This window comes from Ovis canadensis, chromosome 1 (assembly GCF_042477335.2).
Source record: "Ovis canadensis isolate MfBH-ARS-UI-01 breed Bighorn chromosome 1, ARS-UI_OviCan_v2, whole genome shotgun sequence".
In the NCBI taxonomy this organism is placed as follows: Eukaryota; Metazoa; Chordata; class Mammalia; order Artiodactyla; family Bovidae; genus Ovis; species Ovis canadensis.
This window is the reverse complement of record NC_091245.1, coordinates 152,390,641-152,405,909: the sequence shown is the minus strand read 5'-3', so window position 1 is coordinate 152,405,909 and position 15,269 is coordinate 152,390,641. Positions and strand designations below refer to the sequence as shown.

At 36.3% G+C, this 15,269-nt stretch overlaps 1 protein-coding gene and 1 pseudogene across 4 annotated transcripts in view; both read left to right on the top strand.

Annotated features, from left to right (window-relative positions):
• Nucleotides 1-15,269, top strand: part of GBE1 (1,4-alpha-glucan branching enzyme 1) — a 307,746-nt gene that overhangs the window by 182,237 nt on the left and 110,240 nt on the right. The gene's annotated exons all lie outside the window — the stretch shown is intronic.
• Nucleotides 10,434-15,008, top strand: LOC138429275 (large ribosomal subunit protein uL18 pseudogene; annotated as a pseudogene).

The window sequence follows — 15,269 nt, the reverse complement described above, 5'->3', positions numbered from 1 at the left end:
GATTATTTCTGTATTTAGAAAAAAACTGGTTGTAGCTAGAAGTTTGCCTTAAGAAATGTAAACCTTTGCAGTCATTTGAGCATAAAGCTAGGAAATTCAGAGAAACTGGGAATAAGCCACAGGGAGGCTTGGTCCTTTTATCTACTCTTCTTGAAGGATTTATTAACATCCTACAGAAAGTAGAAATCTGATTCTTGTGTTGTATGTGTTTATAAATTATATTGGTCTGTAGATGTTAACTAGTTTATATCAGTATGCACTAGATTTTTGTCTTGGGTTTTCTTATTATGTACATGTTTGTATACATGCACAAATGTGTGTACAGACATCTAAAATCCAAAATTTTAAACAAGTTAGTCATAGACTATTGAATGTCTTGATTTCTTGCTCTTAACTACAGTTCATAATCACAGCACAACTAAAATTGACTAATATAGTATATAAAATAAACACTAAATGTCCACGCTTTTAAAAATGAATGTGAGGAGTAGGGGGCCGTGTACACACATGTTGATGATAAAGTAATCTGCTTAGAATCATGTATTAAAAATTAGTCTGGCACACATAGGTGCTGAATTAGCTAAATTAATTAACTTGACAATATTTTTTGAGTACTTATTATATACACAATATTCCTCAACCCTGGAAAGGAAGCAGTAAAAAAAAAAAAAAAGCAGAAAAGACCCCAATTCTCTGAGCCCTCTCTATAGGGAAGGAAAACAATACAAAATAAAATTCCCAAATAGTAGCAAGTACCATGAGGAAGAATAAAGTCAGCTAGAAGTGTTCAATGTTATGTTGACTGTAGTTGTTTTTTTAATGTGGTCAAGATAACCATTTCTGAAGAGGTAGTATTTACACAGAGACTTGAATGAATTAAAGTACAATATGAAACCCTGGGGGATGAGTGAACAGAGAGGAGAATGTGTTGTGAAGTCCATGTGGGGGAATGGGCTTAGTGTGTTCAAAGGTAGGCAAGAGATGTAGAATGGTAAGCAAGGGATATTTTTAGGAAAACCCTGAGATTTTGGTGGTTGTTAGATTATGTAAAGCCTTGTAGGTTCCTTGAAGGAGTTTGGATTTGCTTTGGTTTTATTAAGTTTATTCTCTACTGATGGTAAAAACTCCACCTGCTATATGGGAGCCCTGGGTTTGATCCCTATGTTGGGAAGATTTCCTGGAGAAGGGAATGGCTACCCATTCCAGTATTCTTACCTGGAGAATTCCATGGACAGGGGAGCCTGGCAGGTCCTAGTCCATGGGGTCGCAAAGAGGTGGGCATAACTGAGCGACTTTCACTATTCACTATTTGACATATAAATTAAGATGTTGAGTAGCCAGTCAAATATCTGAACCTGGAATTCAGTGGAGGTGTTAGGGCTAGTGAATTAAAATCAGAAGTCATCTGTTTATAGAAGATATTTCAAGCTATGAGGTTGAATCAGTTTACTTGAAAAGTGATGATGAGGAGAGATATGGTCTGGCTGCTGAGCCCTGAGTTACTCTCACGTGATGAGGTCAAGAAGAAGGAGCTGTAGGTGAAAAAGGAGGACAGGCTGGGAGGGCTCAACCACGCCAGCTGCAGCTGCTGGGCTTAAATTAAATGAGGATTGAGAATTAAACATTGGTTAGGACCGGTGGTCATTTGTGTGGACTAAAAAAGGGTTTTATGGGAATGGTTGGGCTGAAATTCTATCAAAAATGAATGTGAAGTGAGAAAGAAAAGGCAGCAAGTGCAGATAATTTTTATGAGGGGATACTCTCTAAAGGGGAATAGAAAAGTATTTTGGTAGCTGAAATAGAGAACTATAAGTCAAAAAAGTTTCTTTTAAGGTAGGATATATTTCAGCTGATATGGTTGTACCAGTAGAGAATGGAAAATTGCTGAGTCAGTATGGATAACTGTAGGTACAAATCTTTGATATGAGAAGAGAAGGGATTTGGAGTATGAATAGAGGATTGGTCTTGGAAAAGTGTAGGGATAGTTAATCTGATATAATAAGGAGATAGAGTATATGAGTTTTAAGCAGAGAGAGTGGTAGATTTGATTGGGTGTTGATAATGTTCTATAATTGCTTCTGTTTTTTCATTTATTTTTAAAGTCAAGGCAGTCAGCTAAGGACTTATGTGGTGGTTCAGATGGTTAAAGAATCTGCCTGCAATTCAGGAGACCTGGGTTCGATCCCTGGGTCAGGAAGATCCCTTGAAGAAAGAAATGGCTACCCATTCCAGTACTCTTGCCTGGAAAATCCCATGGACAGAGGAGCCTGATGGGCTACAGTCCATGGGGTCACAAAGAGTCAGACATGACTGAGTGACTAACACTTAACAGTCAGCTGAAGATGAAAAGTTGAGAGACAGGTGTTAGAAATTCCAGCTGAAAGGAGATATAGAAATGTTATCTGAGAGAGTGAAAGAGTTGTTTCATCATTATGGAAATAATATGGGATTTTTGAGTGATTTTGAGGACCCACCTGCCAGTGAACCAAGAAGAAAATTGGCTTTGAATAAGGCTGGAATTCTGCTAGGACTACAAGTCTTCCTTTGAATTCCACTGGAAGCTGTTTTAAAGGCTGGAGAGGGACAATTGGTAAATGCTTGAAAGATAATTTTTTTCCCTCCATTTTCCTTGAATTTTCATATAGTTAACATTTCCAAAAAGTTGAGAACAAAAAAAGAATAAGTTTAAAGAATTACAGTTTTCCAGAGCAAATCTGTTAAATAATAAGTCACAGCAGGAGGTATAATTAATTACAAGCCAAGTAAGCTTGAGAGATAATTGATTCAAATATACTCAACTCATCACCAAATATATTCTTCATCGTATTGCTGGAGTAATAAACTTTCTCAAATGCAGATGTTGTGTGTGACTGACAAGTGTAAATCATTCTGTGATAAACTACAGCCTATGACAGTTGTTTTCTAAACAGATGAATGCTAATGTAATACTCTGGTGAAAATGGAGATCGAGCATCTATTGTAGAGTTTCTGACGCTTGAAACTGCCTCCCCCTTATAGATTATGTCATAGATTGATACTTTCTTGATCATATGAGATAGACGTATCAGAACCAAAAACATAAAAACAGGATTTCACAAGTCAGTTATGCCATCTCAAATATGGTCCCAAATATTTCTTTGATATTGTCTTTACCGTTTGTAATCCACTGACTGAAGGTGGGTTTCCTTGATGTATGAATGATCTTGAGCACAACAAAAAACTGCCATTGTGCACTAGGCGATTAGAATGGCAATTAGCAGTAGGCAGCACAAAGGTACTGTTCAGTTTGCAGCTATCTAAGAAAAAGTCTGGTGGTTGTAAAAGTGTGTGCATCTGCGCTTGCTTTGGGGATGATGGGTGAAGTAGTCAGAGGAGAAGCCTAACTCCTTGTATGCTATTGTCCCCAGGACAGAAACTATGGGCGCATGGATACATTCAATTACAATTTTTTTGATATTCAAAAGGATCTAATGCTAAATTTTCAACAAACATGCATATTTAGATAGATGATGTTATTTTTAAAAGTGTAATTGAAACAGGGGTGTGACTGCACTTCTTTATTGTATACCCTTAGCCTCTGAGATCAGTAGGCGATAGTCACAGCAGGTTATTTATTTCTGTGTCTTGAGGCACCAAGCTAGTGTTTTCCCAGCTGCCGCTAGCAGCCCCATGATTCCTGTCCACTTGGCACTAAGGCATCTTTACTGAAGCCCTATGGGTATAAGAATCACATTTTTAAAGTATTAGGTCTTAAGGATAAATTTCAAGTCCTTGGCAAATTCAGAAATTAAGTGTCTGATCACTTTGTGCATGCATGCTCAGTAGCTAAGTCACGTCTGACTCTTTCCAACCCTGTGGACTGTAGCCTGCCAGGCTCCTCCATCCATGGGATTTAAGAATACTGGAGTGTGTTGCCATTTCCTTCTCCAGGGGATCTTCCCTACCCAGGGATCTAACTGGTGTCTTCTGTATTAACAGTCAGATTCTTTACCACTGAATCACCAGGAAGTCCTTATCTGATCACTTTCTGCCTCTTTAAATTCAACAGTGCAATTTCTCTCAGGTACCAAGACTCTGTGTCTTTATCCATGCCATCCCTTCTCCTTTGGAATGCCTTCCTTGCTCTACTTTGCTTTATACTCTATCTTGTATTTCATGACCAAATATCTATTTCCTCTTGTTGGAAATCTTTATAAAATCTCTATAGTCTCTATCCTCACCCCTGTCCCTTTAAATGTCCTCTTGCCTGCCTCATTCCAATAGACTTAATCTGGACTTTACCTTCTTACTTAAATACTGCATTTACATAGATCTAATAATGTATGTGTGTGTGTGTATAACATTGAAAATATCCCCATATTATTCTTTCCTACTAGACAACATGTCACATCAGTGATCTGCGTTTTGACTGTACTCCAACAGCATATGTTTGCCTTCCAATTAATGCTTATCATCTATTAGAATTGTACCTAAAATAAAAGTGTGTGTATATATATATATGTAGATATATATATATATCTCCTGAGAGACTGTTCTGTACATTTCATGAGATATTTTCATGCAGGATGTTCTGCTTTTGGCTTTTGCTGTTAAAAATTATTTCTTTTCAGAAATAGTTTTATTTTCTCACACTACCGTATAGTAAAGCCTTTTTAATTCACATGCTTTATATAATTCAGGGGCTTCCCTGTGGCTCAGATTGTAAAGAATCTGCCTGCAATGCAGGAGATGCAGGTTCATTTCCAGGATCAGGAAGATCCCCTGGAGAAGGGAATGACAATCGACTCCAGTATTCTTACCTGGAGAATCCCATGGACAGAGGAGGCTGGTGGGCAACAGCCCCCAGGGTGGCAAAGAGTCAGACACAACTGAGTGACTAACACTTTCATTTCATTCAGCTTTAATTTTATTTGTGCCCTAAGTAATTTGTTAAAACAATATTTTTAATAAAAAATCATTATCTATTTTCTTTTATACTCTCTGACTTATAAAGTCAAGTTCTTCATAAGTATGGAGATACTTCATTTCATAAATTTGTAAATATTTTAATGGTGATGACATTTTAACACTATACCATTTTGCTTATGATGAAAAGATTTTACTCTAAGAGACCTACTGAAAAAAATGAAATCTTTGTTTTAAATATGAAATGATATTTTGTTTCCTCATATTAAAATGCAGTTTAAAATGTCAAAATAAACATGCAAAGCCCAAAATTAAATCTCTTGATCTTATTTTTGGGAAGTGATGACTTTTTCTATTTTAATTAACTCCCTAAAGAATTTTTAAATGTGAAAGTCTCTAACCTAGAGGATAATTTTCAAACAATTACATAAATAATTATTTACTTTATAATTTTTCTCCATTCCACATAAAGTCACAATTTTATCATATACTTATCTTACCCACCCCAATGAAATGTTTGTTGTGTTAAATAACCTGTAAGTTCCAATCTGCCATCCTATCCTCTGTCATATATCTATCATGGCATATAATTAACTGCTATGATTATTTTGATTTATAAAAAATTTTATATAAATATAAGAATATGGAAATATGTACTTAAATACAGTAATACATAATCTAATTATCAATTTTAATTAGTATAATAACCTGTAATTATAAATTTAATTATAAATATATACATCATATATTGCTTTTTTTTTTAATGCTGATTTCAACATGGACAGACATAGGAGAAGACCATAAAACCATCGTTTTTTGTAAATTTATGTGGAAACATTATAGATATATTCTCATTATTTTTATATAAATTGAAGGGTCATGTTTTTAAAAGTATCTCATATACAAGTTCAGAGATTTCTAAGAGAACATTAGTTAAGGTGTTTCTTTTGCAATGTGAATGTAAAAGGCTATTAGAAGAGCCACCTGTGATGTAATTTTCTATCTTGAGTGTATCAGTGCCACACCTTGGCTAGTATATTGTACCCTAGCTTTTCAGATGTTACCATTTGGGGAAACTGGTGAAGTCTACACAGGATCTCTCGCTGTTATTTTATGTAGCTGCATGATAATCTCCAATTATCTCAAAATCAAAAGTTTAATTAAATCTTTTTAGAAACCTCTTTACATAAGAAACACATTAGCTCAAGGAAAGTACATGAAAATGTTAATAACTATTTATTATTACCTCTCCTGGGTATTTGAAAGTAGCCTTCATTTTAAAAAGTGGATTGACATAGGTAATAATTTTTCAAATAATTTTTTAAAGTAATTTTTGTTTAAATAGTCAGATCAGGACATCTGCTGCTTTTGCAGTCTTAAAACATCAGTGCCCACTAAAATCACCATGACTTGAACTAATCCTCAACTTTAGAGTTTGCTATCCCCCTCCATAGTTTAGACTGAGTATAGGGAACACACTCACACTAACCTCATATTTAAAAAATGATCTAATAATATTAGATGGAGTATATGCCTTAAAAGTTAGTTAGGACCCTTGTGTTCAGTAGGAAAGTCACCTTTGTTTTATTGTAAAGTGTTTTTGAATTCAAGTAAGTAATTTTAAGGATTTTTAAAGTGAGCATGAAACTAACACTATGAACATTGCTTGGTCCTAGATAATATGTAATCTCGGTAAAGTGAGCATCTTATGGACCATTTCTGCCTGATTGGTGCTACTACAACCTGTAATAAGTGGGGAATTTGGATTTACCAACTAGTATTTCTTTCTTTCCATCAGTGCTGGATTAGTACTGGTGAACATATTTTATTAAGATTTGTGATAATGTTTGTTTTTCACCAAACCTAATGCAGATCATTGTTCTTTTCTCAATACGTTTTCTAAAAATTTCATCAGTAACATCCTGGTTTTCACAATTGAAACTTGTCACCTTGTTTATACTTGAGTATTGCCTAACTCATCATCAAACAAGCATTTATAAACTACGTTTTAGTTACTTCTGCTACTCAGTTCAGTTCAGCTGCTCAGTCGTGTCCAGCTCTTTGCAACCCCATGAATCGCAGCACGCCAGGCCTCCCTGTCCATCACCAACTCCCGGAGTTCACTCAGACTCACTTCCATCAAGTCAGTGATGCCATCCAGCCATCTCATCCTCTGTTGTCCCCTTCTCCTCCTGCCCCCAATCCCTCCCAGCATCAGAGTCTTTTCCAATGAGTCAACTCTTCGCATGAGGTGGCCAAAGTACTTCTGCTACTAGATGATGTTATTTATTGTATGTTGGTATTTATTTGACTCTGAGATGCTCTCTTTATCAATCTCTCCCATTGTAGACAATTCTTTACTGGAAAATTCATAGACTCAAGTCTTTCAAGAGACCTCAGTAACATAGTTTAATCTTCAATCTTTTCTTCAGCATCTCTGTTTCTGCTTGCTCTTAGATGTCTTCAGTACTGTGAAACCCGTCTCATGAGGTAGCCCATTCCATATTTGAATAGGTTTCTCCATTAGGAAATTTGTTGTTATATTGGGTTAAAAATCTGTCTACCAATTTATAACCCATGGACACTCACAAAATAGATACAATCACTTTTCTACATGGTGTGCCTTTGAGTATAATACCCTGGGGCTCTTTCTGTTTGCAGAATGTATATTTCCATTTTCTCCCCAACTGTTTTTCCTATTGCATTACATGGTTTTGAATTCTTATTTATTAGCAAACTTGACTTTGTCTATATCCCTCTTAGATTTGGAATTCTAAATTTAATATACCGGATGAGTTCTGACTATATCATATTATATTTTAGTCATAAATTTCCTAGCTATTGCCTGCAATGTATCCGTGCTGTTTTCTATTTATTTTATACCTGAAAAGTGCAATTGTTGTAAAATACCTTGAGCATATTAAGATTTGGTTCGGTTCTATCTCTCACCTTGTAAATAATGTGTGTACCAGGTAATGGGGGGAAAAATCACTCTTTCAGTGATATTTCTTTTTCATTTCTTTGGTTTGTTTTACCTCGTTTATTCTCCCTGGAGTATACTGGGAAGATTACTATTTTTTCAAACCTCAATACATGTCTAGTTGAAAAATCTTAAAGTCTATCATTTAAATTTAAATTGAATTCTCAAAGGTCACTAGATTAAATCTCCTGCTATACTTAGTAAAGGAAAATGTATGTTAAGGGAGGGAAAGCAGACCATTTTTTTAATGGTTTTAACAGGCTAAATTGGGAACTTGTTAGTGCTCACAATCCAGTTCTTCAGAAGTAAAACCTGAACTTGAAGCACCCTGGTCCGCTGACCTGCTGTGGAACATAGTGGTCACCACTGAAGAGGAAAGTGGTGCTTTGCTTTTCATGAAGAGCCACCTGTCATCGCAGGTGTAGCAACAAACACTGGAGCATTGAAGAGCTATTGCATTTTCCCTCAGCCAGCCATTGTGATGACAGCACTTTAGAGGTCGTTGGGCCACTTTCAAACTTTTGTCTCTTAAAGGCTACAGTGGAAATATATAGGCAATCTCGATGAATCAGAATCATATCTGCCTTGTAATATGATCATAAGCCTTCAAAGAGGCCTTTCCTTATGAAGTATTTATGAGTTATGAGAAACAAACGTAGGCCTTTTATCTGTAAACATGACAAATATTCACAAAATGCAATTGTCTTCAACTGGATATTCCTCTCTTTCATCTTTAAAAGAGACACACTTTTCATAAAGTCAGCTGTTGGCAAAGACTAACAAATATCTATGAAACAAAGGATCTCTGAACTTTGATTAGCTTGCTCTATCAAAGGTCAAGGAATTATATTCTTGGATGGTGATGAGCAGATGTGGAAGCATTGGGTACAGACATGCTTGCTCGCTTGGTACTGCTATGGCTGTGGTGAAACGAAGGTCAGTTTGAACCAATGGGCCAGACATATAACGTGGGATGTCATAACAGTTGGAAAAAATCAGCAAATTAGGATACAAATTTATACTTCAGAGTAATACTCAGTTTTGTGTACAGCTTTGTTTTTCTTGATGTTTCTGCTTGTTTATGTGCCTGTTTCATTCTCTGCTCACATTTTCACCTTTATTAAACTTTATATCCTTTCTCTCTCCTTCCCCCCCCCCCCCCATCCTTCATGTAACTGGCTGGGAATGAATTTGAATCGCATTTTTATGTTAGTGACAAGTTAAAGTGCCAAATTTACGCTATTTGTGGTCTGTGTTCCAAAGCAGAGACATTACTTTGCCGACTAAGGTCTGTCTAGTCAAGGGTATGGTTTTTCCAGTAGTCATGTATGGATGTGAGAGTTGGACTCTGAAGAAGGCTGAGCGCCCAAGAATTGATGCTTTTGAACTGTGGTGTTGGAGAAGACTCTTGAGAGTCCCTTGGACTGCAAGGAGATCCAATCAGTCCATTCTGAAGGAGATTAGCCCTGGGATTTCTTTGGAGGGAATGATGCTAAAGCTGAAACTCCAGTACTTTGGCCACCTCATGTGAAGAATTGACTCATTGGAAAAGACTCTGATGCTGGGAGGGATTGGGGCAGGAGAAGGGGGCGACAGAGGATGAGATGGCTGGATGGCATCATGGACTCGATGGACGTGAGTCTGAGTGAACTCCGGGAGTTGGTGATGGACAGGGAGGCCTGGCGTGCTGCGATTCATGGGGTTGCAAAAAGTCGGACACGACTGAGCGACTGAACTGAACTGAACTGAACTGTGAGCAATTTATATATTTATAGTACCTAACATCTGCGTTAAAATTCCTATATTATTATGATTTTCAAAGTAGGTTTGGCCATTAGCAATCAATAATATCAACAATGAAATACATTGTCATGGTAATTATTGAAGGAAACATCCATGAGCAAATGGACTCTGAAAATGGCAAGCGGAGTGGCACATTGATCCTCTGTGCACTTCCTGTGATACAGCCAAAATTTCATGAGCTACACTGATATGCTAATAATATGGACGATAATAAGAGAAAGCAAAAAACATAAAACAAAAAATGTAGGCAACAAAAATTAGAAGATAATCTGGCAGGCAAGGAAATATATGAGCTCTAATCATTAGTATAGTTGCTGTGTCTGTGGGTAAAGTTTGCCTGACTTTAAAGATTTTGGCCATTTTGGATAGAGGACAGTCAGGCAGATCTGTACAAGTGTTCCAGTCCTTCACTTATCTGTCCAGGTGATTTTGGTAAATCACATAAAGTCTCTTGTCTTCGTTTCCTAATCTGTAGTTAGAGGATGATAACCCTTAATATGAGTGGAAAGAAAAGGTTAAACAGGATTATATGGGTAAAGCATGTGACTCATTATAGATTCCCATTGAAGCGTAGTATTCTGTTCTTCCCCTGTCTCCCCAGAAGGCAGACTGGCAGCAGCCCAAGGAGGCATATCATCTTCAGGAGTTAGCAGATTTATCATGACTCTGACGGTTATCTCATGTTGTTTGTTGTTTGCGGGGTTGTTGAGTCTTGTAGTTGGACCTGTTTACAATGGCAGTATACATGCCGGCAAAAAAGCAGATGTCACAAACCTACTCCCTGGCCTTTCGTGCAGGTTGACAAATGTATTGAAAGTGTAGTTTGAGAGTGATTTTCTGAAAGGGAGAAGATGCCCAAATAAGTAGCTTTTCCTCAAATGCCTAATTTAATCAAAGAATAACACGTAGAATTCACATTTTTAAATAAAATCTCTCTCAAGAATAATTTTCTAGAGAAGAAGGACAGTGGATTGAACTCGATAGTGCCTCTCCTTACTTTCACATTGTGCAAAGGATAGTTTTTTCTGCTTTTTTTGCTTGTTTGTTTTCAATGTGCCATAGCCCCTAATCTGTGTATAACAGAGAAGCAGACCATAGTGTTTAGGTTGCAGATTCCCTCTTAGTGGAGAGAGTAGTTTGGCAAGGGTAAGTTAACCAGCAACCCAAAAAACCATTGGTGATCTTATGAGCCGTAACCTGCTGATATTCAAGTATCCAAATTGGTGATTTTCATCATCAAAAACTAATTTTAGTAAAAGTAGGAGACTTAGATCCAAGGGACTTTAGGAGCTACTATAAAACTGGTCATAGATGAACACGATTATAACATTCCTTGCTTAAGACATAGTTTATATATATATATATATATATATATATATATATATATATATATATATATATATGATCCCTGGGTGGATAGAAAAATTCTCTCAGAGGTCATATTTGATTAAAATCTGCTTGATATTTGAGCTTGGGTCCAACTCGGGCAGAGAATTCCAAGCAGAGATGTGGAAATCTTAGGGCTAAGTTGAGCTTGGTTGTGCTTAAGGAACAGAAAGAAGGCCGCTGTTGCTGGTACTCAGTGGAAGGCAGCTAATCACAGTATTAGACTGGTGCTTGATCATATCAGACCTTGTAACCAGGGCCGTAGACTGGATTTTTATCCCCCATTCAGGTCAAAATCCTGCCCAGTCAGAGTGACCCAGCCCTTATTTTTAAATAAGTCCCATCTCAACCTGGATCTCAATCTGTCCTTCATATGGATATTATAAATTATATATATGTAAAAGTTCTTGGCTATATTACAGCAACATGGGTAGACTGTTAAATTAATTATTGCAGAACCCTTTGAAAATCTAGGCAGCAATGCACAGATGCAAAATTTATAACTGGAGCAAACAAAAAGAAGCTGATGTTTCCTTAAGGATACTGATATTTTTGCGGTTTCTTTCTTTTGCTGTCGTCACCAGAGATTTATATAATGTTTGGGGAAATTTTCAATATTTAATCATAAGCATTCTTATTTCAATGTAGGCTATACATGCAGACCAATCTGAATTTGTTCTCACTAGAGGCGGAATATATTATTATTTTTTTAATTGGGATATGTTCAGATGAATGCCCATGTGTGTTAAAACTTACACAAATTTATGCATCAATAAGGAAATATGATTAGTGAAGAGTTTAATGATTTGACTTTTCATAGTGATAAACGTGTTGTAAAAGGCCCCTAAACAGGGATTGTAAACTATGGCTGAAAAAAAGAAGAGGATAATCTTATTTGAGCGTTCCAAATAATTTCTTGTTTAGTTTTCTTTATGAAAATATCTTTCTAGAAGCCTACACCATACTAATTATATAGCCACATTTGTGGGTATCTAAAGTATTGATTCTGTAAACTTTAAGTTGCATTTATTCCAATGTAGTTAAGAGTTTTTTTGCCTTAATTTCCACTTCCTGTTTCAGTTGCTCTGAAAAAAATTTAAGTGATGTGTATTGGTTTCTTTCTTTTTTTTTTTTACTGCTTCAGAGTTGATGTTGAATTTTATTTGAGTTTCTTAGCTTTCTTTGTACATTATTAATTCAGTTCAGGTCAATTTATTTAAAATTAATTTTTTTTAAAAAAGGTATAGGACATGATTTCTATCACATAGACATTTATGGTTGTGTTAGGAAGACTGGTTACAAGAACTGGTTTATCTCCTGGTGTCTTTCATGCTAACTAAAGAATTGTCAGGGAGATTTCGTGAAGCTTATAGTAAGACTTGAGTAATATGTAGGGTCTGGGGATAGAAGAGGAATGGACAATTCTTATATTTATTTTTGGGAGGTGCTGAATGGTTGCATTTCTTAGTATGTGTGTTTATTTTCTCCTATCATCTAGAATTCTGTTATTCCCTAAAACACATTATTTAATGTAATAAACCTTTTGGTCTGGTCTATGTTCAGTTCAGTTCAGGATAGGGTTTGTTAAAGGTATCAAGAATAAGGCCTATTTCAAGAGACACCAAGCGAAATTTGGAGGAAGATGAGAGGGTAAAGCTGATTACTATGCTCAGAAATGCTTGGTAATCCAGGATATAAACAAGCACAACACACCCAGATACAGGGTGATAGTTCACATAACCAACAGAGATACCATTTGTCAGACTGCTTCTTCAGTATAGAGGAGGTATGATAGTTTGTGTGGCTTATGCTCGTGAGCTTCCAAAATATGGTATGAAGGCTGCCCTGAAAAATTACCCTGTGACCTGTTCGACAAGCCGCCTGCTGACCCTCAGACTTCTCACTAGGTTTGGTGTGGACAAGATCTGTGAAGGACAAGTGGGTGTGACTGAAGATGGATACGACATGGAGACCACTGATAGTCAACCTGGTGTCTTTACCTGCTATTTGGATGCAGGGCTGCCAGAACTACTGCTTGAAGTAAAGGTTTGGGGTCCTGAAGGGAGTTGTGGATGAAGACTTGTCTATCCCTCTGATTATGATTCAGAAAGCAAGGAATCCTTTGTAGAAGGACACTGGAAGCATATCATAGCTCGGGAAGTTGCAGATTATGCATGTTACCTGATTGAAGAAGATGAAGATGCTTACAAGAAATAATTCTCTCAGTACATAAAGAGCAATGTGACTCTAGATATGACTGAGGAGGTACCTAAGAAAGCTCATGATGCTGTAGCAAAGAAACATCTCCTCATAAGAAGAAGCTCAAGAAATAAGGTTAAAAGAACATGTAGAACCATCTCAGAGTGTCAAATGTCCAGAAGAAAGATGGAGTAGCTTAGAAGAAGGTAAGCCTACACAGAGCTCAGGAGCAGGCCACTGGAGCTGATAAACCAAAGCATAATTTTCTATGAAGATTTTTTTGGATAAGGACAGTAATAAATTTATTGACCAAGTTAAATAAATAAATAGAAGAGAAAATTCTGGAGAAATAGGACTCAAACAAATAAATAATATTAAGAGTTCATTCACAAAATTCCCACATAAAACTGTTTCTTTCTTATTTTTCCTTGGCTCTCGCCTGTTCATTTGATAACTAATATTTTAGATAGCATTCCATAAAATGTGATTGTATGGACTGTATTAGAATTGATTTTGAAAGGAGGCCCATATTAAAAGTTACACTTCAGAACTGATAGTATATCATACAAATATATTCCTGCTGTGCCTGTCAGAAGTGATTGACAGTTCTTCTGAACTAAGTTTAAGCTGATCTCCAATAAGTTTGGATGATGCATTGTCCGGTTTATCCTGTAGACCTCCACCTTCAATGTAATTTTTTTTTTGAGGAGCTTCACTTCCTTTTCCATACTGTATTAACAGATCCTTTCTCATTGCAGTGTAATACTACCATACTTTTTTCTGTGTTATCAGTCACTGTTGTAATTAAATGCATTGTGTTATTTGAAAAATGTCTCTCTCTCCCATTAGACACAAAACTCCATGCAATGAGTATTGTATGCTTCCCATTCATGACTGTATCACCAGCACTTAGCACTGAGCCTGACACAAAGCAGACACACAAGAAATATTTGTTGAATGCACCATACTATTCCAGAAAAAAGTAAATGCAGAATTAAAAAATAAGGCTTAGAGTGATGGCCATGGAAGTCAGAATCTGCTAGAGTGTGTAACAACTCACTTGCTGAGTCCACTAGAAAAAAGGCTTATTTTATTATATTAGCTGACACATGCTCATCTTTTGAAAATTTATTTTCAGTATGGAAAGATATTATAAGTATTAGAATACATTTAAAATCTCTTATCATCTAGTAGGTGCTTTCCTTAATCTATCCTGCTGTATCTTAGACACTGCTAATCACATTAGACACATTATCATACTTAATCCCCTTTCAGGAGTGTGCTAAAATTATCTTCAATTTTGCAGTTGAGAAAACTGAGGCCTAGAGAAGTTATGTGCCTTGCCTAAACTTATACAACTGACATGACCACATGTTGTGGTTTTAAAAAATTGTTGACCCAAGGAAATTGCCAAAAATAAAAAGTTATTCACACATAGTCATGCTATTATAGTATACTTGAGAGTTGAGATTTTGGACTCAGAACGTTGAGTTCCACCTGTGTTTATTAGCTGAGTGACCTTGAGCATTTTATGTAACTTTTGAAAATCTCAGATTCTCCAACCATGAAACACACAGTTGATATTACAGCCTTGGTAAGTGAGACTACGTAATATGTGAGGACTAGAAATCAGTGGACAGTCTGTGAATTTGAATTTCTTTCTTTTCTATGTAATACCCATATTTTCTGTTTTATTCTAGCCAAAGCACTAAATGCTCACTCCCTTTGTTTGTAGGAATGTATACAAATAGACATTAGAGAACTATATATTAATTAGCAAGATTAGTACAAATTTGAAAACTGCAGAAGGAGATGTAGTTGAAATTTAAATATGATTAAATAGCAGCTTCCCATAAAGTTTGCTTCAATTTCCCACCTTCAGAACACACACACAGAGGCATGTACACACAGTTTCCTGAAGAACTATTAATAGGTGCTGTTCTTTTCCTTCTGCTTTATCTGTCCCCGTGCAACTGGTATTTCCCAGCTCTTCATC